Genomic DNA, 27,535 nt, shown 5'->3' on the forward strand with positions numbered 1-27,535 from the left:
TGCTTTTGCTAACAACTTAAATGAGGTAAACAATCAGACCAACAACCCAGGTAATGTCTCCATATTTCAGCAATGATTTCAGTTTATCTTTAAGGTTACCATTAAGGCTAAACTCACTGGACCAGCAGGTGGTATGTTTTGGATGACAGTATCTCCATGTAAAAATAATTTCATTTTCCCTTTTATTCTTCTGGCAGTACAGTTTTCCTGAGCCATAAGATTTGAATAATTTCCGATCAACATCCATTAATCACTGTGCATTTTATACATTTTTTCTACCACTTACCTCACGTTGTAATATGTTTCCAAATTACACCTTCACCTAAAATATCTGTGCTCACGATATTGTAGAATCATTCTTCCCTGCTCATTTCCCTTTCTCTCAGATCATTTGCTTTGTAGTGTTATTACTTGCAGATAAATGAATGAATTAGTATAAATTATCAAGAGACTTCATTATTTAAACAAACATTTATAATTATAATTACTGTTGATTAAAGGCTACCATATATTTTATGCAATTCAAATCCGATTTTCAGACCTATTTGTCATTTCCCTTATTATCCATACTTAATTAGGATTAAAAGATTTCCTTGCTGAAGGAGCAAACAGTTCTAGTATATTTAATCATGAAAGCCAAGCAGCCCATTAATGAACCCTAATAAACTCAGAAATCAGCTTGGTGTCAACTAGCATGTATATGCCATTCAAGTGCAAATTGACAGCAAATAGCTTAGACCATGTTAGCCAAGCCTTTCAATTATGGAAGAAAGAACTTGTGTTTATTGTTCACTTTATCATAGCCTCAAGATGGCCCATAGATCTCTTGAACAAATTGATTTTCTTTTTAAGTGCAGCAAATACACCAGTCTTGTGATTGAGGCCACTCTACCCTGCAAGCTGGTTTAGCTATTCAGTTAGTTAGGACTTGGGGGATTTGTACCTCTTCTCGGTGCTCATTTTCAGTACCCATCTGTACTGTTACATGTTAATGATCCATCAGTTTCAATGTGCTATTAATAGAGCTTTTCCCAGCTTTTGGGAAGAGAGTTCCCACTCATTTGTAGGTCAGCAAAATTTGACCAACCCAGATGAATGAACGGACAATTGGTCTGTTGATGGGTGAAGAGGAAATGGTGTCTGCCCAGGAAACCATTTTTAAATAGTACTGCATGTAGCTTTATATCCAACTGAACCTCAAAGTAAAGTTACAAGAGGGCAGCACAATGGCACAGCTGGTAGACATAATGCCTCACAGTACCAGAGAACTGGGTTCAATCCTGACCTCAAGTACTGCCTGTATGGAGCTTGCATGTCTCGCTAAGGCCATGCGTGCTTCCTCTGGGTGCTCTGGTATCCACTCGCACCCCAAGAACAGCGAGACTTAGGTTAATCAGCCTTTGTAAAATATCCCGTAATGTGTCTGGAGTAAATGAGAAAATATGGTAATATATATCTAGTTTAGTTCAGTTTAGAGGTACAGTGAAAGCTTTTTTGTTGCGTGGTATCCAGTGAGTGGAAAGACTATACATGATTACAATCCATCTATTGTGTATAGATGCAGGTTAAAAGGGATAAAGTTTAGTGCAAGATAAAGTCCAGTAAAATCTGTTTAAAGATAGTCAGAGGGTCTCCAATGAGATAGATGGTAGCTCAGGACTGTTCTCTAGTTGTTGATAGGATGGTTCAGTTACCTGATAACAGCTGGGAAGAATCTGGAGGTATGGGTTTTCACACTCTGTACCTCTTGTCTGATGGTAGAAGGGAGAAAAGGGAGAGACCCTGGTGAGACCCATCCTTGATTATGCTGGTGACCTTTTTGAAACAGTGTACAGTGTAGATGGAGTCAATGGAAGGGAGGTTGGTTGTGTGATGGGCTGGGCTGGGCTGAGTCCACAATTCTCTGCAATTCATGTGGTCTTGCACGGAAATAGCGTTTCCAAAAAAATGGGTGATTGCTGGCCGGCATGGACATGAGGGAACTGTTTCCATGCTGTGCCTGTAAATATAAACACTGCCCTAATGGTAATGGAGTATCTCAAGGATTGGCCAATCCAGATTATGTTACGGAAGCATCGATTGAGATTAACCGTTTGAATTCAGGGATGAGTCTGTGACAAGACGACGTTAGTCATCGCGGTAGAATTGCTTGGCATTCAGCTGTCTAATGTGGCCATACAAGGTAGGATCGGGCCGCTTGCGGAAATAAGGTCTAATCATAAATGAGATGGGAGAGTAATAGATGAGGGTGGATCCCACTACAACATTGTTGGAAGAGGCTGTCAACAGTGCTGAAAACCAGCACCTACAGTACACATAGATAACCTGAGTTGCTGCAAAAGACGGGGATCATTTTTAAATTGAGGTATGTTCGATTTTTTTAATGAGATTATGTTGAATCTTTGAAATTTGTGGAAGCTGGGTGAAGGGAGGTATTTTAGGGCTAATTTTTTTAAAGATCAACATAGAAACATAGAAATTAGGTGCAGGAGTAGGCCATTCGACCTGCACCATCATTAAATATGATCATGGCTGATCATCCAACTTAGTATCCTGTACCTGCTTTCTCTCCATACCCCCTGATCCCTTTAGCCACAAGGGCCACATCTCACTCCCTCTTAAATATAGCCAATGAACTGGCCTCAACTACATTCTGTGGCAGAGAATTCCAGAGATTCACCACTCTCTGCGTGAAAAATGTTTTTCTCATCTCGGTCCTAAAAGATTTCTCCCTTATCCTTAAACTGCGACCCCTTGTTCTGGACTTCCCCAACGTCGGGAACAATCTTCCTGCATCTAGCCTGTCCAACCCCTTAAGAATTTTGTAAGTTTCTATAAGATCCCCCCTCAGTCTTCTAAATTCTAGCGAGTACAAGCCGAGTCTATCCAGTCTTTCTTCATATGAAAGTCCTGACATCCCAGGAATAGAAACAAGGATCTGCTGATGCTGGAATCTTGAGCAAAGCACAAAGTGCTGGAGTAACTCAGTAGGTCAGGCAACATCTCTGGCAAACTTGGACAGGCAATGTTTCGGGCGAGGACCCTTCTTCAAGTCTGAAGAAGGGTCCCGGGCCAACATATTGTCTATCCATGTCCCAGACTCTGCCTGACCTGCTGAGTTACTCCAGCACTTTCTGCTGTGGTCAAGGAATAGAGGGTAATGTGAACTGGCAGTGAAGGGAAGATGCAGTCTGGGAAGATCAGCCATGACCATGATGAATGGTGGGGCAGGCTTGAGGGGCCAGATGGCTAACATCTGCTCCAACTTTCATCTGCTTTAAATAAATAAAACCGTGAAGTAATAAACAGAATATAGAAAAGTAAAGCTTTAATTCTGAGAAATACTAAAAGGGATTCATATTTTATCATTCATACTTGTGACTTCATCCAGGGATGGTAACATTGCAGGTGGCTCTATCTATTAAACTAGTTCTCTTTCCTTGGGCTGCAACCAACATTATATTCCAGGTCGAACAATCTCCACCCGCCACCAATGGATTGGATGGTACAGAGTCAATTCACTTTTGCAGAACTGCAATCTGGCCAATTCCAAATACACCCTTAAATCGATATTATTGCAACACTCTTCTCACTCAATCTTATACTGCAGCAGGGAGATCATTAATTATTAGCATGTTGACCATGCCGTTTAAGCATGACTCTCGCATAGCACCAGGGTGCTGTCACAAAAGAGGCATCAGAGAGATAGTTACTAATTACCAACTAATCAAGAAATCATGGACTTCAGAGATTTGCTCCCTCTCTCATTACATGCATTGATCTTCTGGATACATCTTGCCAATACCATTTCTTCCTACAACTCAATTATTCCAATTTTATGCTCACTTGCCCGTTTATTTTCTGCCTCAGGCAGGCACCACTGTACTTAAAACCCTCCTGTTCATTTCAGAGTTAGATTCTCAATGGAATTTGTTTCATGCCTCCAAGATTTTAAAAACCGTGTTTCAGTCTGTTGAGCCGCATTAACCTTCTCAACATCAGTGTGTTTCAAGGGACTGAGCATGTCTCGACCTGTTCTTCATTGCCAAGTCATCAGTTATTTCCATGAACTACTTTCCTTCCTTTGACAGCCCCTATCTTCAGCACACACTTGCACCTATATCCCAGGATTGTGCAAAGCCCAAATTAATAGAGGCTGGTCATGTGCTTTCATAGAAACATAGAAATTAGGTGCAGGAGTAGGCCATTCAGCCATTCGAGCCTGCACCGCCATTCAATATGATCATGGCTGATCATCCTACTCAGTATCCGTACCTGCCTTCTCTCCATACCCCCTGATCCCTTTAGCCACAAGGGCCACATCCAACTCCCTCTTAAATATAGCCAATGAACTGGCCTCAACTACCTTCTGTGGCAGAGAATTCCACAGATTCACCACTCTCTGTGTGAAAAATGTTTTTCGCATCTCAGTCCTAAAAGATTTCCCCCTTATCCTTAAACTGTGACCCCTTGTTCTGGACTTCCCCAACATCGGGAACAATCTTCCTGCATCTAGCCTGTCCAACCCCTTAAGAATTTTGTAGGTTTCCATAAGATTCCCCCCTCAATCTTCTAAATTCTAACGAGTACAAGCCAAGTCTATCCAGTCTTTCTTCATATGAAAGTCCTGACATCTCAGGAATCAGTCTGGTGAACCTTCTCTGTACTCCCTCTATGGCAAGAATGTCTTTCCTCAGATTAGGAGACCAAAACTGTACGCAATACTCCAGGTGTGGTCTCACCAAGACCCTGTACAACTGCAGTAGAACCTCCCTGCTCCTATACTCAAATCCTTTTGCTATGAATGCTAACAGACCATTCGCTTTCTTCACTGCCTGCTGCACCTGCATGCCTACTTTCAATGACTGGTGTACCATGACACCCAGGTCTCGTTGCATCTCCCCTTTTCCTAATCGGCCACCATTCAGATAATAGTCTACTTTCCTGTTTTTGCCACCAAAGTGGATAACCTCACATGTATCCACATTATACTGCATCTGCCATGCATTTGCCCACTCAGTGCTATCAAATAATTTTTGGGTTTCATGGGGATCGGGTAAAAAGGGATGAGTAAATGGGAAAAAAGGGTAATGGGTCAGTACCATCCCAATGATACCAATGTCCCAATTTGTTATGAGGCTACCAAATACAATATACTTATTGTACAATATAGCACAAATGCAAACTAAATCTACACATGTTATATATTAATAGAATTGTATCAGGTTATTTATTTTCAATTTGCCTAAGCAAATGTTTTAAGTGAAATTCCTTGCACCTTATTCATGAGACAAAGATGATGTTTGCATTGGTCTCTGAATAATATTGTAAAGGGCCTGTCCCACCAGCATGCGACTGCTTGCGGCGAGCGCGACCTAACGTGGTCGCTTGAGCCGTACAGCCTCGCGGGGCCGGTCCCATGTCGATCGGCGGTGCCATATGGAGTTGTGCGGGGCTGGTCCCGACATCGCGCGGGGCTCCAAAAAACGGACACTGTCCAAAAATGCCGTGCGGCAACGGCCTGTAGGCCCGCAGCCGCTTTAAGGCCGTAATCACCGTCTCGACGCCGTACACACCGTCTTGACGCCGTATGCAATGACGTCACCGCCCGGCGTGCCGTTGCGTGATGACGTAACCGCCCGACGCCGTGCGATGTCCAAATTCAGTTGGTCCGCTTCCTGCCCAGCTGATTGGTGAGTATGATGTCGGGACCAGCCCCGCACAACTCCAGACGGCTCCGCGGTTGGAAGTGGGACCGGCCCCGCGAGGCCGTAAGGCTCAAGCCACCACGTTTGGTCGCGCTTGACGCAAGCAATCGCATGCTGGTGGGACAGGCCCTTAATTCTTTTAGATGTACATCATAGAAAACAAACACACCAACATGCATTTTTTTTACGTTTAGAGGTACAGGGTGGAAACAAGCCCTAAGGCCCACCGAGTCCACACTGGCCAGTGATCCCCGCACATTAACACTATCTTACACACACTTGGGACAATTTACACTTATACTAGGTATGTTGCAAAGCCTACCTGAAGCGTCGCTGAAAATCTGTCGCTGCGGGTGTGCGCGATTTTGGCGCCGTTTAGTGGGGGCGGGTTTAAAACGCGATTTTCTCTAGGCTGTTCCAATCGAAGATGTTCAGCCTTGTAAAATATTAACGAAAAATCGCTGAAAGACCCCGTCGCAAAAGCTATTATTGGTTTTAAAGGCCTTGAATAATAGTTATAGTCGTTTAAAAATCAATCTATAAACCCGTGACCACCAGCAACCGCAGGGTCTCATAAAGCAGACAAATGAAGGTAAGCTGTATATTTTTACATTAAATAGGGCTTCTAAAGATCCCTTTATACAAAGTTTAATATTGCGAGCAGCTCATTTTGGGCCCATTATATCCCGCAGTATTTTTCTGGGCATTTGAGGCACAAATCTACCGCAATGTGAACGTTCTAAACCAGCGCGTTCCACAGGGACCCACTGGAAAGCTGATTTAAATGGACTTTAATTTACAGCAATTGAACACTAAATTCCTTCCATTTGGTCTATAAATTAATGTAAATGAGATTTAAAAATCATGTTTTATTGTGAATTATTTGTGAATATTATTTGGACATTTAGGCTATTTAAAAATGTTAATCATTTATTAAGAAATGGATAGATGTTTAGATCTAGTAATTGAAGTCTGAAATTAGCTACAATTAGGTAACTAACTAATTATATGCTTTAATTTCAGGTCATCCAAGTAAGATTATTTTATATTTGTTTCAGAATGCTTCAATCTATGATAACTGAAAATTTCATTCAGTTCTCTTAATTTTTAAGAAAGTTATGGGCTTTTGACTGCTCACGATCACAGCTTTTTTGTTATGTCCATAGAAAATCAATAGGGAACAAGATGCTCATTTCCGAGTATGAAAATGGCCATAACTTTTTAAATACTTGAGATATGAAAGTGAATTAGGTGTCAAATTAAACTTATTTGTATGCTTTATCTGATGGGATAAATTGCAGACTTGATTTTTAAAATCTCAAAATGTTGTAACATTGCTACTTATACCAGCCAATTAACCTACACACCTGTATGTCTTTGGAGTGTAGGAGGAAACCTAAGATCTCAGAGAAAACCCACACGGTCACGGGGAGAACGTACAAACTCCATACAGAGAGCACCTGTAGTTGGGATCGAACCCGTGTCTCTGGCGCTGCAGGTGCTGTAAGGTTACCGCTGTGCCACCGTGCTGCCCTTTTTAAAGTATGTTTAGTTTAGGTTAATGCAACATAATTTTACAGAGAAAATTGGCCCGAGGAATTTTAAAGGAGATTCATTAAACAAATGTATCTTGGAGACATCAATCTAAGATTTGCGCTTGGCCTATTGTTAAGAGCTTTATCTTTTTCGCTTAGACCAAACCTTAGCATCCCCGAGTCCTATTGTAACCACACTTAACAGATTCAGATGCAAAGGGCCTGTCCTGATCACCTGGAGCATCGTTGAGCCGCCCTGTGAGGGTAGCTGATGCCATTGAGGGTTGAAGGGCACAGTTATGGAAGGAGTATGTAGCACATTCCGTTACTTTGGATATTAGAGTCACAGTCATGGAGTCACAGAGTCATACAGCGTGGAAACAGGCCCTTCAGCCCAACTTGCCCACACTGACCGACATTCCCCATCTACACTAGTCCCACCAACCCATGCTTGCCCCAGAATCCTCTAAACCTATCCTATCCATATACCTATCCAACTGTCTATACAATATTATGAGAGGTAGTTGTTAAGCTGCCTCAACGACCTCCTCCGGCTGCTTGTTCTGCTTCTCTATTTCTGGTGCTGGTGCTATTTGTGAGATTGCACACAATTAAGAGATTAGCTGTTTTTTGTTCACACCTATCTAATGACTTCAGTTTAAAGCATAGACTTTCACCCTCTGTATATCAGTAAAATCTTTTATAGCTTTTTAGTGGATATACTTCCTCAAAATACCTTATGAATATTAAATTAGTTTCAATTTTCTGTTGGCTTGTGTGTTTTCCTAGTGCTTCCCTTGTGTTAGAAGTAAGCGTTTTCAAATGGTTCTGAAAATATAAATAATAACTTGAAATGTTACAAACATCCACAAACCATTTGAAAATGAAAACCAATTTAAAGTTGATAAAATGTTTTTGAAGTGTGTATTTATGTAAAGTTTTAAAAGATGTGGGGCGTGTCCGCGGGGTGATGGCAGCCCTGCCGGCAGTCTGTTTGTCTTTTCACTCTTTTTGTTATTTTTTAGTTTGTTAGACGTTTTGTTTTAATGTTCTTTGGTTTGCTTTATGTGGGGGGAGGGGGGGAGGGGATCGGGGTAAACTTTTTTTCAAGTTCCTACCTTGGCGGATATGTGATTATTTTTTGGATTACATTCTCCAAGCTCTGCGGCCTACCACCGATGGAGCTGGAAGCCTCCTCGGACTGTCGTGAGCCCCACCGCGGGGCGTGGACTTAACATCAGAGCTGATCCCTTGCCTGGGATCGCTCCCACCACGACACCAACACCAAGGGCTCTCAGTCTTTGGGTGAGGCCAAGTCAGTAGCTCCAACGTCGCTGAAGGTTCGACCAGCCCCGACGCAAGGATCGATCGACCGACGTGGGGGTGCTGATATCCCCCCCCCCCTCCTGATGCGGGAGCAGATCGCCTCGATGCGGAGGGCCCGAACGCCGCCGGCTACGGGAGTCAAGATTGTCCCGTCAACGGGGGTTCGAGGCGCACGACCAAGGAAGAACTAAAGGAAGGACTTGAACTTTATTTCGCCTTCCACCACAGTGAGGAATGTGTCGGAGTCACTGTGGTAGATGTTCATGTTAAAATGTGTTTTTGATTGTTCTGTTACCAAGATGGCTGCCGGAGGTGAGAGTGAACGCTAGTGCGACTAGCTGCCATTGCTCTCTCTTCGAATTATGTATTATTGCTGTCCCTACTACTTCTTGTTTTGTTTCGTTTTATTTATATGTTTGTAATTCTTTTTTTTTGGCTGTCAGGGATCCTTGAGAGTCCTGAAAGGCGCCCATAAATAAAATGCATTATTATTATTATTATTAATAACCTAAGGATAACTGTCCATGCTTTAAAAGTTACTAACTTGATGGATGTGAAAAATAAACATTTAATCTTCTTACCCCACACGGCTTAACAAATAATATAATTTTCAATTAACTCTGAACAATAACATCACACACAAACATATAGGTACGTTTATTTTATTCCAAAATTATTACATAATTATTTTCAAGTAGGAATCTTTGAACATCTATTTTCAAATGAACTAACTTTTCAAGACTTGGTAACTTGTTAATTTTTTCACACATATGGTTATTTTTGTTAAACTTTTATCTTGTGCAAATGAGTGTGAATTTTTCACATCCTTTCATGTGCACCAGTCTTCTTGAAAAAAGGAGGAAATACATCTGGAAACTAATGTGTCCTGACCTGGCTGGGTATTAGAATTTTTACGGTAATTCTTCTGTGAAGCATCTTGTCCAGCTTCAGAGGTGATGATAAATGACATTAACGGCTTTAAGGGGTGGCACAGTGGTGCAGCGATTTAGTGGTGGTCTGTTAGTTGTTGCCTTACAGACCCAGCGACCCGGGTTCAATCCTGACCACGGGTGCTGTCTGTACGGAGTTTGAATGTTCACCCAATGACCGCGTGGGTTTTCGCCGGGAGCCCCGGTTTCCTCCCATGCACAGAGATGTACAGGTTTGTAGGTTAATTGGTTTGGTATAATTGTACATAGTTCTCAGTGTGTTGGGTAGTATTAATATGTGGGGATTGCTGGTCGGTGCGGATTCAGTGGGGCTGGAATTTCTTCTTGAAACTGTCTGCTTCTCTCCTTATTTAAATACAGCTTAACACATATCCCTCTGACCCAGTGGCGTAGGGTGGGTTTTGAGCGCCCGGGGCAGTTTAAAATATTGCGCCTCCTCATTAGCGGCTAGCCATGGCCCATGAGCTGTTATAAATCCAAGTTTTGTATTATTTTCTCAACCTACAAAAAGATGGCGGCACTGCCTTAGCAGCTGCGGCTCGCCTGCAGTCTGTCTGTTTTTTTTTTCTTTTTTTGTGTTGTTCTTTTGACCTGTTAGTTGATTTTTGGTTTATTATGTTGTGTATGTGGGGGGGGGGGGTGTGGGGGTGGGGGGGAACACGTTTTTGGTCTCTTCTTCGGGGGATGCGACTTCTTTTGTCGTATCCCCCGTCTCCGCCTGCGCCGAGGCCTAATGGCGGAGCTGGCGGCCTCGGAGCTGGAGCAGCGGCAGCGGCGGCTGGGACAGCGGCAGCGGCGACCAGAACTCGGAGCTAGGCAGCGGCAGCGGCGGCTTTGACAGCGGCAGCAGTGGCCTGGCCTCGGAGCTGGGGCGGCGGCAGCGGCGGCCTGGCCTCGGAGCGGGGGCAGCGGCAGCGGCGGCCTGGCCTCGGAGCGGGGACAGCGACAGCGACGGCCTGGCCTCGGAGCGGGGGCAGCGGCAGCGGCCACACGGCATCGGAGCTGGAGCAGCGGCAGCGGCGACCTGGCCTCGGAGCTGGGACAGCGGCGACCAGAACTCGGAGCTGGGGCACGTTCCGGCAGCAGCGGCCACTCGACCCGACCGCGGGCCCAGTGGACGACAGCGGCGGCTGGGACAGCGGCAGCGGCCTCGGCGCAGAGATTGCTGGTTGGTTAAAATTGTTGGATAAATTTTTAGGGGCGCAAAAAAATTGTTGGATAAAATTTTTTTATAAAATGGCAAAACAAATTACATTTTATTACAATAATTCAGGGGAAGGCTGCCAAAGAGGTGCAGCGTGCCTTTAGAACATTTTTTTTTGCCATTTTATAAAAAAAATGTATCCAACAATTTTTTTGCACCCCTAAAAATTTAGCGCTAGGGGCAACCGCCCCTCTGCCCCCCCCCCCCCCCCCCACCCCCACGCTACGCCACTGCTCTGACCCAAACTTTTCATATGCCATACGTCCTGCTAAATAACTCAAATTTTTGTTTAATGATTCTCATGTAAAATTCCTCGGGCCCATTTTCTCAGTAAAATTATGTTACGTTAAGCTAAACTAAACATACTTAAAAAAGGGCAGCACGGTGGCACAGCGGTAACCTTACAGCACCTGCAGCGCCAGAGACCCGGGTTCGATCCCAACTACGGGTGCAGTCTGTATGGAGTTTGTATGTTCTCGTGACCGTGTGGGTTTTTTCTGAGATCTTAGGTTTCCTCCTACACTCCAAAGATGTACAGGTTTGAAGGTTAATTGGCTGGTATAAGTGCAAATTGTCTCCAGTGTGTGTAAGATGGTGTTAACTAGTGGGGATCGCTGGTCAGTGCGGACTCGGTGGGCCGAAGGGCTTGTTTCCACCCTGTATCTCCAAACAAAACAAAAAACATGTTGGTGTGTTTGTTTTCCATTGAATTGAATTGAATTGAATTGAATCCCTTTATTGTCATTCAGACCTTACGGTCTGAACGAAATTTCATGCCTGCAGTCTTACATACATCATACAATAATAAACAACAGTAAACACAAATTAACGTCCACCACAGTGTATCCACCAAGCACCTCCTCACTGTGGTGGAGGCAAAAAATATTAGGGTTACTGTCTCTTCCCTCCTCTTCTCCCTCTGCGCTGAGGCGATTCCCCACCGGGCGATGGCACAACAGTCCCGCGGCTCACCGAACCCCGCAACGGGCCGGCTCAAACACCGCGGCCTGGGGGTGGTCGAAGCTGCCGCCCTCCAGTCCAGCACACGCAGCCGCTGGCCCGCGGCTGAACCCAGGACTCAGGTCACCGCCGCCAGAACGCTGTCCCAGCCACCGGAGCACCGTTGCAGCCCCGAGCCGGATCGCCCTCACGTGAGTGCCGTTCCTCCCTCGAGCTGGGCCACTCCGACGGGAGTGCCGTTCCTCCCTCTGGCTGGGCCACTCCGACGGGAGAGCTGTTCTCCCTCGGGCTGGGCCACTCCGACGGGAGTGCCGTTCCTCCCTCGTGCCACAGCCCCTCGCGGGAGAGTCTCGGCCCCTCGCCAGGCCGTCCTCACGGGAGCGCAGTTCCAGCCCCGAGCTGGGCCGCCCTCACGGGAGCGAGCCCAGGGCAAGTCCTGACAGGCTGCCTCCGGAGTCCCGAGGTCGCCAGCTCCGCCATTAGGCCTCAGCGCAGACGGAGGCAGAGAGGGGGGATACGACGAAAAAGTCGTATTCCCCCAAAGGGAGAGACAGCAAACCCCGTTTCAACCCCCCACCCCCCCCCCCCCCACATAAACACAACCTAAAAACCAAAAACGCAACTACACAAAACGAAAAAAAACAACACAAAAAAGTAAAGACAAACGGACTGCAGGCGAGCCGCAGCTGTTCCCAGCGCCGCCACTTCCGGTCCAATGCGGTCACAGCACCCATGATGTACCTCTAAAAGAATTACAATATTATCCAGAGATCAATAGTCCAATTTGACATCCTCTCAGACTCATGCATTAGCTGCATTAGCTTAACTGCATTAAAACAAACATCTTTGGAATGTTGGAATGTCAAAAGAAACCGGACCACCTGGAAAAAAACCCATGCGGTCACAGGGAGAATAGTTTAGTTTAATTTAGTTTATTGTCACGTGTACCGAGGTACAGTGAAATGCTTTTGTTGCATGCTAACCAGTCAGCAGACTCCGTACAGAACATACAAACTCCGCACAGACAGCACCCATGGCCAAAATCACACCAGGCTCTTTGGCGCTGTATTGCAGGAACTCTACCACTGCGCCACTAACGAGACAGAAATAATCATGGCACTTTTGATTCGGTTCATACATCTTAGGGCAGAAGAATGTGCCTGTGCCAATACACTCTCCCTGAAAGTGGCATGGACCACATATAGTCAAAGGGTTCAAAGGTCTTTTACTGCCACATGTACCAATTAAGGTACAGTGATATTCAAATTACCATACAGCCATACTAAGAAAAGCAACAAGACACACAACTACATTAAAGTTAACATAATCATCCACCACAGCAGATTCCCCACATTCCTCACTGTGATGGAATGCAATGCAGGCCCTTCGGCCCAACTTACCCACACCAGTCAACAGATCCCAGTTACATTAGTCCCACCTGCCCGCGTTTGATCCATATGCCTCCAAACCTGTCCTGTCCATATACTTGGCTAACTGTTTCTTAAATGTTGGGATAGTCCCAACCTCAACTACCTTGTTCCATACACCCACCACCCTGGAAAAAGTTACCCCTCAGATTCCTATAAAATCTTTTCCCCTTCACCTTAAACCTATGTCCTCTGGTTGACCTAAATTGCACACCCAGTCTCAATAGACAATAGACAATAGACAATAGGTGCAGGAGTAGGCCATTCGCCCTTCGAGCCAGCACCGCCATTCAATGTGACCATGGCTGATCATTCCCCATCAGTACCCCATTCCTGCCTTCTCCCTATATCCCCTGACTGCGCTATTTTTAAGAGCCCTATCTAGCTCTCTCTTGAAAGCATCCAGAGAACCCGCCTCCACTGCCCTCCACTGAGGCAGAGAATTCCACAGACTCACCACTCTCTGTAAGAAAAAGGGCTTCCTCATCTCCCGGGTGCAGTGTGAATCAGCAGCTTGCCTCTGGGAATAACCTGTAACCACCTGTTTCTGGAGTATCAAATAGGATCCACCATTCACAAAGGCTGCTTGACTGGTGGAGCTGCATCTATGTATCATGAGCTTGCAATCACGATTGACTAACTTTTAGAATATCTTCAAATCATGTGTTGACTTGGATAAGTGGTCTGATGGAATTCATTTGACACTTTCATTTATTTAAAGCAAAACACTCCAGGTTCCTAAATGTCACTTGAGGGATTAACAAACCTTTGAAAATTATATATGTTACATGTCATGTGCAGCCTTTGTTTTTTGAATTATTAACTATGTTTTCCATGTAATTTCTCTGCTGTGTTAGTCTTTATACATTTGCCCCCAACATGCTAGTCACCTATTTAAAACACATATTCAGTTAATACACATTTCGTTAAGGCAGCAAGACAATGATAAAGTTTGTGATACAGGCTTTTATCACCATAATTTAAAAACAAGACATTTGTTAGAAGTATTGTAAATGTTGTAAATATGATTCTGAGAACTATTTGATTCTCTACGAATTACAAAATAGAATGGAATTTGAGATGTTAAAATGCATTCTTCCCACAACTTGGAAAAATAATCACGTGTCTATGATGCAAAGAATAAAGAAATAAACGAGTGGCAATAGAACATTTCAGCCAGTTATGGGAGAAACAGACTAAAAACTGAATTATCACATTATATTGCAGCACAAATGGGGTGTCAGTGGCACAGCAGTAGAGCTGCTGCCTCACAGCATCAGAGACACGCGTTCGATCCTGACTACGGTGCTGTCTGTGTGTAGCTTGCATGTTCTCCCCATGACTATGTGGATTTTATCCAGGTGCTCCAGTTTCCTCCCACGTTCCAATGATGTTTGTTAGGCTTGTAGGTTAATTGGCCTTTGTGAATTGCCCCCAAGCAAGTTGGAGGCCAAAGTGGGAGAACATAGACCTAGTGTACCACTGAATGATGGCCAGCATGGACTCCGTGAGCCAAAGGGCCTGTTTCCACGCAGAATCCCTAAAATAAAACTAAACTAAATAGATCCTTCCAGCCCAGAAGACAATTTAAATATCAATGGTATATTTCCACACTTTTCCATTTTTAAACCATTTTCTTTCCCTCCATACCATATAACCATATAACCATATAACAATTACAGCACAGAAACAGGCCATCTCGGCCCTTCTAGTCCGTGCCGAACACGTATTCTCCCCTAGTCCCATCTACCTGCACTCAGACCATAACCCTCCATTCCTTTCCCGTCCATATAACTATCCAATTTATTTTTAAATGATAAAATCGAATCTGCCTCCACCACCTTCACTGGAAGCTCATTCCACACAGCTACCACTCTCTGAGTAAAGAAGTTCCCCCTCATGTTACCCCTAAACTTCTGTCCCTTAATTCTCAAGTCGTGTCCTCTTGTTTGAATCTTCCCTACTCTCAGTGGGAAAAGCTTATCCACGTCAACTCTGTCTATCCCTCTCATCATTTTAAAGACCTCTATCAAGTCCCCCCTTAACCTTCTGCGCTCCAAAGAATAAAGACCTAACTTGTTCAACCTTTCTCTGTAACTTAGTTGCTGAAACCCAGGCAACATTCTAGTAAATCTCCTCTGTACTCTCTCTATTTTGTTGACATCCTTCCTATAATTAGGCGACCAAAATTGTACACCATACTCCAGAATTGGCCTCACCAATGCCTTGTACAATTTTAACATTACATCCCAACTTCTATACTCAATGCTCTGATTTATAAAGGCCAGCACACCAAAAGCTTTCTTTACCACCCTATCTACATGAGATTCCACCTTCAGGGAACTGTGCACAGTTATTCCCAGATCCCTCTGTTCAACTGCATTCTTCAATTCCCTACCATTTACCATGTACGTCCTATTTTGATTTGTCCTGCCAAGATGTAGCACCTCACACTTATCAGCATTAAACTCCATCTGCCATCTTTCAGCCCACTCTTCCAACTGGCATAAATCTCCCTGTAGACTTTGAAAATCTACTTCATTATCCACAACACCACCTATCTTAGTATCATCTGCATACTTACTAATCCAATTTACCACACCATCATCCAGATCATTGATGTACATGACAAACAACAGTGGACCCAACACAGATCCCTGTGGCACCCCACTAGTCACTGGCCTCCAACCTGACAAACAGCCATCCACCATTACTCTCTGGCATCTCCCATTCAGCCACTGTTGAATCCATCTTGATACTCCACCATTAATACCCAACAATTGAACCTTCTTAACCAACCTTCCATGAGGAACCTTGTCAAAGGCCTTACTGACGTCCATATATACAACATCCACTGCTTTACCCTCATCAATTTCCCGAGTAACCTCTTCAAAAAATTCAAGAAGATTAGTCAAACATGACCTTCCAGGCACAAATCCATGTTGACTGTTCCTAATCAGACGCTGTTTATCCAGATGCTTATATATATTATCTCTAAGTATCCTTTCCATTAATTTGCCCACCACTGACATCAAACTAACAGGTCTATAATTGCTAGGTTTACTCTTAGAACCCTTTTTAAACAATGGAACAACATGCGCAGTACGCCAATCCTCTGGCACTATTCCCGTTTCTAATGACATTTGAAATATTTCTGTCATAGCCCCTGCTATTTCTACACTAACTTCCCTCAATGTCCTAGGGAATATCCTGTCCGGACCTGGAGACTTATCCACTTTTATATTTTTCAAAAGTGTCAGTACTTCCTCTTCTTTGAATCTCATAGTTTCAATAGCTACTCTACTTGTTTCCCTTACCTCACATAATTCAATATCCTTCTCCTTGGTGAATACCGAAGAAAATAAATTGTTCAATATCTCCCCCATCTCTTTTGGCTCTGCAGATAGCTGTCCACTCTGACTCTCTAATGGACCAATTTTATCCCTCGTTATCCTTTTGCTATTAATATAGCTGTAGAAAACCTTTGGATTTACTTTCACCTTACTTGCCAGAGCAACCTCATATCTTCTTTTAGCTTTTCTAATTTCTTTCTTAAGATTCTTTTTACATTCTTTATACTCCTCAAGCACCTCAGTTACTCCATGCTGCCTATAATTATTGTACATCTCCCTCTTTTTCCGAACCGTGTCCAATTTCCCTTGAAAACCATGGCTCTTTCCAATTTTTACTATTTCCTTTCAACCGAACAGGGACATAAAGATTCTGTACTCTTAAAATTTCCCCTTTAAATGTAAACCATTTCTCTTCAACATCTTTCCCATAAAACAAAATGTCCCAATTCACTCCTTTTAAATCCTTTCGCATCTCCTCAAAGTTAGCCTTTCTCCAATCAAAAATCTCAACCCTAGGTCCAGTTCTGACCCTCTCCATTATTATATTGAAACTAATGGTATTGTGATCACTGGACCCGAACTGTTCCCCAACGCATACCTCTGCCACCTGACCTGTCTCATTTCCTAACAGGAGGTCCAGCACCGCCCCTTCTCTAGTAGGTACCTCTATGTATTGCTGCAAAAAACTATCCTGCACACATTTTACAAACTCCAAACCATCCAGCCCATTTACAGAATGTGTTTCCCAGTCTATGTGTGGAAAATTGAAATCTCCCACAATCACTACCTTGTGCTTACTACTAATATCTGCGATCTCCTTACATATTTGCTCTTCCAATTCTCGCTCCCCATTTGGCGGTCTATAATACACCCCTATAAGTGTTGCTACCCCTTTCCCATTTCTCAGTTCCACCCAAATAGCCTCCCTAGACGAGCCCTCTAATCTATCCTGCCAAAGCACTGCTGTAATATCTTCCCTGACAAGCAATGCAACACCTCCACCTCTTGCCCCTCCAATTCTATCACACCTGAAGCAACGAAATCCTGGAATATTTAGTTTCCAATCACAGCCCTCCTGCAACCATGTTTCACTGATCGCCACAACATCATACTTCCAGGTGTCAATCCAGGCTCTAAGTTCATCCACCTTTCTTACAATGCTCCTAGCATTAAAATATACACATTTAAGAAACCCACCCCCTCTTATTCTCTGTTTATTGTCTTTTTCTTCTTTCTCCCCTACATTTTGGGTCAGAGTGCTACCCTTCTCTGCCTCCTGCCTCACACACTGACTGCTAGCTTTCCCTATTTGAGTCCCTCCCCCCAACCGTTCTAGTTTAAAGTCTCCCCAGTAGCCTTTGCAAATCTCCCCGCCAGGATATTAGTCCCCCTCGAGTTCAAGTGCAACCCGTCCTTTCTGTACAGGTCGCACCTTCCCCAAAAGAGGTCCCAATGATCCAGAAACTTGAATCCATACCCACTGCACCAGTCCCTCATCCACGCATTTATCCTCCACCTCGCTCCATTCCTACTCTCACTGTCACGTGACACAGGCAGTAATCCTGAGATTGTTACCTTTGCGGTCCTTCTCCTTAACTCTCTTCCTAACTCCCTAAATTCTCCTTTCAGGACCTCTTCTCTTTTTCTACCTATGTCGTTGGTACTATATGTACCACGACCTCAGGCTCCTCTCCCTCCCATTTCAGGATATCTTGGACACGTTCAGACACATCCCTGACCCTGGCACCAGGGAGGCAAACTACCATCCGGGTCTCCTGACTGCGTCCACAGAATCACCTGTCTGACCCCCTGACTATAGAGTCCCCTATTACTATTGTCCTCCTCTTCTTTTCCTTACCCTTCTGAGCAACAGGACCGGTCTTTGTGCCGGAAGCCCGGCCGCTGTTGCTACCCCCAGGTAGGCTGTCTCCCCCAACCGTACTCAAACATGAGTACTTATTTTCAAGGTGTACAGCCACCGGGGTACTCACCAGTCCCTGCCACTGCCCATTGCCCTTCCTAACTGTGACCCAGTTGTCTGCCTCCCGTGGTCTTGGAGTGACCACCTCCCTATAACTCCTCTCTATGACCTCCTCACTCTCCCTGACCAGACAGAGGTCATCGAGCTGCTGCTCCAGGTTCCTAACACGGTCCCTTAGGAGCCCCGTTCTCGACGCACCTGGTACAGATGTAGACGTCTGGAGGGCACTCAGACTCCATGACCTCCCACATCTGACATCCAGAACAGAAAAACTGCCCTGGCCCTCATTCTCCCCCCCCTTATCCTGGATACAATATAAAGCCTTACCCGGGATACAAGCCAATTAACTGCTTCCTCCAGTCCGTTCGACCAATCAGCGGCTTCCTCAAGCCCACTTAATTTGAAGTGTGATCTGCGAATGGAACGTTGCAGATTTTGGCTCCTCCTCCCTCACCAACGGCTCCTGGGCCTCTGTTGAAACAAGCCCCGCGCTGGGTTTTTACACTCACCACTCGGACGTCGCTCCTCCCTCACCAACAGCTCCTGAGCCTCTCATTCCATTCCAAATACCTCATTCCATTCCTGATTTGTATGTAATTCACCCTAGTTTTTGCTCTGCTGTTCCTTACATTTCAGTCACATTTGTCGAGCGATATGATAAAACGAGTTCAAGGACTGACAAAAAAATCGTACAAATAAAGAACATCTGCAAACTTGTTATCAGCTTAAAACAAAATGGTATGATGTGAAAATTCTAACGTACTCCCGAGTTATTGAAACCCACAAAGCAATTAAGCAATAATGGGAAAGCGTTATGGGTAATTTAACTTATGGTGAGCAGAGCCCTGCTAAGCTGTCATTAGTGATGAGTCTCATCAAGTTTGGTACTACAGGTGCACAACCTTTTATCCGAAAGCCTTGGGACCAGACAATTTTCGTAATTCAGAATTTGTCGGTCTTCGGAATGGAAATTTTTTAGCGTAGATTTTAATGGCTGGCTCAGTGGTAGAATGCTCGGCTCATATCCGCCAGGTCGCGAGTTTGCGCCTTGATCCCGGCAGTTACTCGGTCGCGAGTTTGAGTCTTCAATGTAGTTTTTTCTTGCAGAATAAATGTTTGTATGAAATGCAGTGTAGGAGAGGTGTACTGACTGTGTGGGCAGAACTTTGGAAGTGATTGCCCACCAGTCTAAAAAGCCGCTGTGTTTCCCTGTCCCTGGGATAGCAGGGGGCGATCAAACAGCACAATACCCCCCTCCCCCTCCAACTCCAGAGGAATCCGCTCCCCGATGGGCCGCTACGGTGACAAGTGGCAGTTTGCCCACGGCTCGAGCTGCGCCCCCTCATCCGTCACCCCAAGAACAAGACGTACCTTGCACACCATCAGCTTCTGCCCCTACGTGTTCCTCTGGAGTTGGAGCGGGGCTGGGCTGGAGTTGCTGCTGGCTGTGGGTCTCTGGGATCTCCGTGCTTGCAGTGGGCCTGGTGGTCGGTGTCCCGTTGGTCCTGACGTCTCCGGCCACCCCCCTGGACTGGAGCTGAGACTGGGAACTGTACCACCCTTGCCCCCTTCCTCTGCAACTGCAAACAACCCCACTCTCCTGCAAGGGCGGTACAGTTCCCGGAGGATGGCAGGTGGCCGGAGACATCAGGACCAACAGGAACCCGCTTCCCGAGCCACTGGCCGGACGCCTCTTCCTTGGCTTTAGATCCAGCCCGCTGCTCAGGCGCTAGCGGGCTGGGCTCGGCACGGTGTCGGGATAGCGGAGCGCCGCGTAAGCGGTCCTACCGCCTTGTTGCTGCCCCCCCCCCCAGATGGACGCTCCTCCGTGGAGTCGAGCGGGGGACAGGTCTGTTCTGTTGCTTCCCCCCCCCCCCCAGATGGACGCTCCTCCGTGGAGTCGAGCGGGGGACAGGTTTGTTGTAGATCCTTTCTTCTCTGCCGGACAGCAGAAAGCTCCCTGTGAAAGAAAAAGCCTCTACGACGCCCCGAGCTGCGCCCCGTCATCCGCAACCCAGGTTCCTCTGTAGTTGGAGCGGGGCTGGGCTGGGCTGTTGTTGGCTGTGGGTCTCTGGGATCTCCGTGCTTGCAGTGGGCCTGGGGGTCGGTGTCCCGATGAGGGGGCGCAGCTCGGGAAATGGCTTCTGGTGGTCCTGACGTCTCCGGCCAGTTTGGAGTTTTCCTCTGGAGTTGGAACGGGGCTGGGCTGCTGCTGGCTGTGGGTCTCTGGGATCTCCGTGCTTGCGGTGGGCCTGGTGGTCGATGTCCAATTGGTCCTGACGTCGCCGGTGACTGGCACGGTCCTGCTAGCATCGCCGACGTGAAGACAGTGCAAAGCCCCCGCGCCGGTGCAATGGGCGGGGAGCTGGAGAGGGGAGGGAAGGGGTCACACACATGGCCGGGAAGCAGAGGGGTGTAGGTGGGGTGAAACTGACTCACGATACACTGTGTATCGTGACCGTGGGAACTTTTTAACTCAGCGGGCAGGCAGTAGCATATTGTCAAATATTAACCCTCCCGCGCAATATACCCTCACCTTCTCTTTTATGAATGGGGATTTAGTTCCCCTTTCTTCGAGGACCGATCAGAGGTTCCGCTGTCACCTCTGCAGGCCGCCCTCGGTGAACGTTTTCAAGGACCTTTCTTCAAGGACCGAAAAAATGGCCGCTATTCGGAGGTTTTCGTTATTTGGATGTTCGGATAAAAGGTTGTGCCCCTGTACTATGTATTATAATGGGTGTCTACATCGCCCTTTTCAATAGGAATTGGCATATTTATCAATTTATTAAGTGAGTTATTATCTTTGCAACATTGGCATTTTGAAATATATATGGATCCTTACAAGCAACCACATTACTTTAATAAAACATCTTATTTTATTCAGCAACAACATGGAGCTTTGCAAAATCCACTACAGATCTCTGCCAATGAATTAAAGGCAGAATAGAGTGTCTCTCTGCAGAGGTGGAGCCAACACCAACTCATGAGGCACTTCTGCTACAAGTTCGATACTTGTTCTTGGGGATCTGGACAACACTGAGCACAGATGAAAAAAAATTGATTGGCTTGAATAGAAATGACCCCGTTCCTGTAATAATGCAACAAATTCCTTTATTCTAGAAAAAATCACGAGCCTTTCTGTGATGAAACCTAGGCCAAAGTTACCCCGTGCATCCCTTCACAGGTGTTCAATTATGTTTTGTGGAATGGTTTCAGAGTTTGGGCATATTCAATGATCCATCTGGACAAACAGATTACTGAACAAGAAGCAATAATCTCCAAGGTCAATTCCAAGGGGACTTGGCTGTTTTATTTAAAACTCCATTTTACTTTAGGGCCTCCAACACCACCTGACATTACGGCAACACAAGCTGCTGATTGTATTCATATTAGGCGCATTGCTGTGCTTGTTTCCTGGAAAAGAACCCAAGCACAAAATGAGATGCTTTTATCGGGACCAACATAATAGATGCTATTTATTAACTTGGCCCAATTAAAAGTACTAAAACATTGTGCTCGAATCCCAGTGAAAGAAAATTTAATTTAATTCTTCATTACACTTTGGAACTGTGGCCATGTTGATGCGGAATAATAGCTGAAAAGACATAAGAGATTCTAAAGTCCCATTTGTATAATTGGGAATGTGCATCGCTCTATGGCAACAAGGTCATGCCGAAGTATAGGTATTGATTTATTTGGTGTTATTTTTATTCAATGAATAAGAGTAAATAAAATGACGTTTTTTGCAAGTTAAATAAATTACATATCTAACTGTTTGTAGCCTTCTCTTGACTAATGGTTATCAGTGGGCAGTCAAAAGCTCTGACTGAATGGACTGTCGTTGGTGCATATAATTGGGAGTGTTAAAGGAAAAGAATGAATACACCAAAAAGCAGCATTTTAAGAAGTGAACTCCACAGTGCAGTAGGTGGAGCTGCTGCCACTGTTTATTAAACTGGGGAAAGGATGTGTTTGTATTATGTACTATATATAAATGTATGAACATAAATGCACTTCAGGAACTACCTACATCATGTGGTCTGACTTTTATACATTGGCGGCCCAGCCACTCCTCTTGGCTGCTTTGAATGGATGTTCAGGATGTTTTGTTGGTAGCTCTACTTTTGATTCCCGCCTCAGGTGAAGAGCCACACTAGAGTCTGCAGACATTGCGAACATGTTTGTGATGTTACTGCTTGAGGTAATAACAAGGCACCAATGAAGTGGAAGGAAACGGAGAACTGGCTTCAGCAGGTAATGTGGTCTCTATGGTGGGCAGTGGGCATGAAATATGTGTCGATGAGATCACGAAGCATCAGAGGTCTGAGCCATTGTCCATTTACAGTGTGAGTAGGAATGTTCTTGACAGCAAATGAAATTGGAAAGCTGCCAGGAGAGGTCACAGAACAGGGAAACAGAGCTGTATGCAAAAGGTGCGATGATTGATGCTGCTTGTGTTTAGGTTGACGTTGATAAGTTTACTCATGCCACAAACAATGGAGCCTGTCTCTTAATGAGGACATCAAAAAAATCCCTAAAGAGCATATCTTAACTCGGTGCCTTCAACAAGTTTAGCATGTGCAACCAGGGGCCAGAGGGACTAGTCACATGAATCCTCAAGGTCTGTATAGAGGCACTGGGCAAACAGGTACATTTCTCAGATCTTTATAGACTAGATGCTGCAGGATCACTTGGTGTGCACAGGAGAATTCATGCAAAACAACCTGACATGCTGTGCCTAACAAACGGAATGAATGGACAGAATCGACAGCAGTGTGGAGCTGGTGCTAGAAATTTGTGGAGGGCCTGCAAGGTACCCAGGATGAACGTGGGAAAGGGCCAGGCAAGGATGGCAGGGCAGAGTCAAGGTAAGTGGATAAAATGATGCAGGGTTTTGACCTGAAACGTTGACCATCACTCTGCCTCCACAGATGCTGCCTGACTTGTTGAGTTCACCTGGCAGTTTGTTTTGCAGTCTAGATAGAAGGTCTAGTGCATAATTTGAGAGTACTCATGCATGCAGCTTGGTTGGAAACAAAGTTTATGTGAATTACCAGTACTTAGAATAGATACGATAGAGATGTTAAATTCAATTTATTTTTCCAATTGGCAATGTTTGCCTTAAGAGATAGCTTGTGGTCAGGTACCATCATTCTCACTCTCCTGATGTTCCAAAATACTTTTCCATCATCTAAGTATATTTGAAGAATAGTCAACGTTTGTATTTTGGACAAACAAGCTCATTTTGACTGCTGGGATTACACTGGCAAAAATTGCCTCACTTACATTGCAACTGCATCTCAATGGCAATCAGCTGGGGACTGCTCAGAGGATATTATTAGAGTAAGAAGGACACTTTACAAACGCAAGTTCTGTCTGTCTGCGATCTTTTGGTAATGTTGGCATTTTACAGAGTCAAATGATCCTTAAATGTAATTTTATTGCAGACAAAATATGCTTTGTTACAATCTCCTATCACTGGTACATGTCTATAGGGTAAGTATGATCAAGATTTTTAAAAAAGACAAACATTATCACATAACTACATCACCAAAATCTGTTTCCATAATAGAGAAATGTGTGTTCATCTTACTTGAGCTTCAAAAGTATAACTAGCAATGCTAATCATAGCTGCAACTATTATTTTTAACTTACCTAATCGGAGATGAAAGTTATAATGAATTAAGTCTAGATTGTGATTGTGGTGACAAATTTGAATGGCGATAATTCAACACTACATTATTCCTTTCACTGAGTAAGCATAGCTGTCTCATAGTATTTACAAATGATAATGATAAACCGAGAGACTTTTTATTTCTAATTAACCTTTCCGGTGCTGTGAGATTTGCAGTTCATTTATTTCATTTAAACTGATGACTCTCAGGCATTTCTGCTATTTACTGAGCTGTTTACCTCATCACCACGACTGAAGCATTAATGGCTATCTAACAAGATTGCTTGTACGTTGTATCCAGCGGCGAAGACTGTTATGCTTCTTCATTTGTTAAACTCATTACTGAAAGATTTACAGTTGTCTTCTACAGTCCGTAGGACAAAAGTGTAGCTTCAATGTACCATAAATGTTGGCTTGACTGGATGAATTAAATGACGTGAAATGATTGATGAAAACGAGTACTTAATTTGAAGTACGAGGCATGTGCAGAAAGGGACTGTCCTACTGCGGCGACCTAATTGGCGAGTTTAGAAGAGTTTGCCCTCGACTCATACTCGCAGCATGGTCGACACGAGGTCCTAGGAGGTCTTTGTAACTCTCCTTCATGCTCGAGAGTAGTCCCCGCGTACTCGAGGCCTCAGCTAGGTCGCGGGGTATTTTTCAACACGCTGAAAAATGCCCGCAAGTAAAAAAAGGTCGCCATGGAAAAAAATCGACATTTTTTTAACTCGTAGGTTATGTCGAAGTAGGTCGTAGTAGGTCAGCATGTTATTCATAGGTAATCGAAGGTAATCATAGATAGTCGTCAACATAGTCGAAGGGAGGTCGAAGGAGATCGAAGGAGGTCATCTTCACTCTCCACTATTCGGTGTCCAATTTTCCCGAAGCTAGTCGAAGCTAGTCAAAGGAGGTCTTCAACATAGTCGAAGGAGGTCGAAGGAGGTCTTCTACATAGTCGAAGGAGGTCTTCAACATGACACTTTTTCAAACTCTCCTAAACTCTTCTAAACTCGCTAATTAGGTCGCTGCAGTGGGACAGCCCCTGAAGCCAGTGCAACAGCACGTGCTGGCAATCTGGCCGAGCAAGTTGGGCTGAAGAGACTGTTTACACACTGTGTGACTCTGTGACTCCAAGGCTCATTACAGGTCAATTCCATCTGCCCAACCTTTCAAAAGCTGGGCAGGTGATGGGGGGATTCCTTTCATTGGAATAGGCCAGGGATATTTTCTCAGTCACCCTATTGTTTTGAACTAGTGATTAAAATATAAATTGGCGGTAATTTGGGCCTTCTTTATCATCGACTGCAGCTTATTAGTTTTAGTTTAGTTTATTGTTACGTGTACAAAGGTACAGTGAAAAGCTTTTTTTGTTGTTTTTGTGCTCTATCCAGTCTGGCAGAAAGACTATACATGATTACAACCAAGCCGGTGCACAGATACAGGATAAAGGGAATAATGTTTAGTGCAAGATAAAGTCCAGTAGAATCTGAGTAAAGATAGTTCAAGTGTCTCCAAATAGGTAAATGGTGGGTCAGAACTACTCTCTGATTGGAGAGGATGGTTCAATTGCCTGATAACAGCTGGGGAGAAACTGTCCTAGAATCTGCAGGTGTGCGTTTTCACACTTCTGTTCCTCTTGACTTATGGGAGAGAGGAGAAGAGGGAGTGACCGGAGTGAGACTCATCCTTGATTGTGCTACTGGGCTTGCAGAGGCAGCATGAAGTGTAGATGGAGTAAATGGAAGGGAGGTTGATTTGTGTGATGTTCTGGGCTGAATCATCAATTCGATGCAATTTCTTGTGGTCTTGGAAGGAGCTATTGTTGAACCATAAGGTCGAAAGTAATAGGAGTAGAATTAGGCCATTTGGCCCATCATCTACTCCACCATTCAATCATGGCTGATTTATCTCAACCTCCTAACCCCATTCTCTTGCCTTCTCCCCATAACCTTTGTCACCTGAACTAATCAAGAACCATGCTGTTATTATCAAACAAACAGATACTATTGTGTGCTTACTGATCACGTCTCATTTCCAAAACTAAAGGGTGCAGGCTGTAAAACAGCTGCAAGTACCAAATGGTGCTTAGTTTTTCATACTGGCAGACAGACATCCCAATTCTGCATGGAGCATGAATCCCAACGCAATTCAAGAAGTACATTCTGTTCATTTGCTGACATTATTCAGGTCAGAATGTTGTGGCTTAAGGCCCCACTTCAGAAAGGTAACAAGTGGATTGGTACTTCAGTGAAGGGCGGCTATTTCCAATAAAAACAGGATCAGCTCTCTCAAGTGGGTATAGATAAACACAAGTTATCATCTCACAGAAGAACAGGTGAATTCACTCTTTTACTATCATAAGTGATAGGAGCAGAATTAGGCCATTGGGCCCATCAAATCTACTCTGCCATTCAATCCTGGCTGATCTAATCTCTCCCTCCTAACCCCATTCTCCTGCCTGCTCCCCATAATCACTGCCCTTAACTGTGTCCAAAACATAGCCCTCATCCAATATTGATTTATTTGTTTGCAAGGCTTTGGTGTTCACAAATCATGACGTGCATTTACTACATATAACATAACATATAACATATAACAATTACAGCGCGGAAACAGGCCATCTCGGCCCTTCTAGTCCGTGCCGAACACTTATTCTCCCCTAGTCCCATCTACCTGCACTCAGACCATAACCTTCCATTCCTTTCCCGTCCATATAACTATCCAATTTATTTTTAAATGATAAAATCGAACCTGCCTCCACCACTTCCACTGGAAGCTCATTCCACACAGCTACCACTCTCTGAGTAAAGAAGTTCCCCCTCATGTTACCCCTAAACTTCTGTCCCTTAATTCTCAAGTCATGTCCTCTTGTTTGAATCTTCCCTACTCACAGTGGGAAAAGCTTATCCACGTCAACTCTGTCTATCCCTCTCATCATTTTAAAGACCTCTATCAAGTCCCCCCTTAACCTTCTGCGCTCCAAAGGACATGACTTGAGAATTAAGGGACAGAAGTTTAGGGGTAACATGAGGGGGAACTTCTTTACTCAGAGAGTGGTAGCTGTGTGGAATGAGCTTCCTGTGGAGGTGGTGGAGGCAGGTTCGATTTTATCATTTAAAAATAAATGGGATAATTATATGGACGGGAAAGGAATGGAGGGTTATGGTCTGTGTGCAGGTAGATGGGACTAGGGGAGAATAAGTGTTCGGCACGGACTAGAAGGGCCGAGATGGCCTGTTTCCGTGCTGTAATTGTTATATGTTATATGTTATATGTTATATATAAGTGCATGATTGCACTTCAAAAAGTGATCATGTATGTTAAGGTTTGGGGCACATTGTGGGCAGGAAGGGTGCAGTAAAAATGCAAGCGCCTTCTTTCTATTATGAAATCCCATTAATCTAATCATGGCCAGGC

At 44.6% G+C, this 27,535-nt stretch overlaps 1 long non-coding RNA gene across 1 annotated transcript; it reads left to right on the forward strand.

Annotated features, from left to right (window-relative positions):
• The first annotated feature begins 1,254 nt into the window (after positions 1-1,254).
• LOC116972869 lies at positions 1,255-20,410 on the forward strand. The gene is made up of 3 exons (XR_004411938.1): positions 1,255-1,314; positions 8,713-8,715; positions 20,401-20,410. It is a non-coding gene; the product is annotated as an uncharacterized LOC116972869 (long non-coding RNA).
• The last annotated feature ends 7,125 nt before the right edge of the window (positions 20,411-27,535 follow it).

Source organism: Amblyraja radiata, chromosome 5 (genome assembly GCF_010909765.2).
Source record: "Amblyraja radiata isolate CabotCenter1 chromosome 5, sAmbRad1.1.pri, whole genome shotgun sequence".
In the NCBI taxonomy this organism is placed as follows: domain Eukaryota; kingdom Metazoa; phylum Chordata; class Chondrichthyes; order Rajiformes; family Rajidae; genus Amblyraja; species Amblyraja radiata.